We start from the raw sequence: 366 nt of genomic DNA, 5'->3' as shown, positions 1-366 counted from the left end.
CAAGGATGTGGAGCAGCAGGAATTTGCATTCACCGCTGGTGGGAATGCAAAATGGTGCAGCCACTCTGGATGACAGTTTGTCTGTTTCTCACAAACTGAAGCCTACTGTTTCTTATCATACAATCTGGCAATCATGTGGGTATTGGCCCAAAGGAGTTGAAAACTTATGTCCACCCGAAAACCTGCACACACACATAATTACAGTAACTTTACTAATAATTGCCAACAGAGAAGCAAGAAAGAGGTCCTTCAGGAAGTGACTGGATAAATAAACTGGGAATACAGACACTGGAATATTACTCAGTGCTAAAATGAAATGAGCTATCAAGGCTTGAAAAGACATGGAAAAATTTAAATGATAATTAC

Source organism: Hipposideros armiger, unplaced genomic scaffold (genome assembly GCF_001890085.2).
Source record: "Hipposideros armiger isolate ML-2016 unplaced genomic scaffold, ASM189008v1 scaffold_1959, whole genome shotgun sequence".
Lineage (NCBI taxonomy): Eukaryota > Metazoa > Chordata > Mammalia > Chiroptera > Hipposideridae > Hipposideros > Hipposideros armiger.
This window is presented reverse-complemented; position numbering follows the sequence as displayed.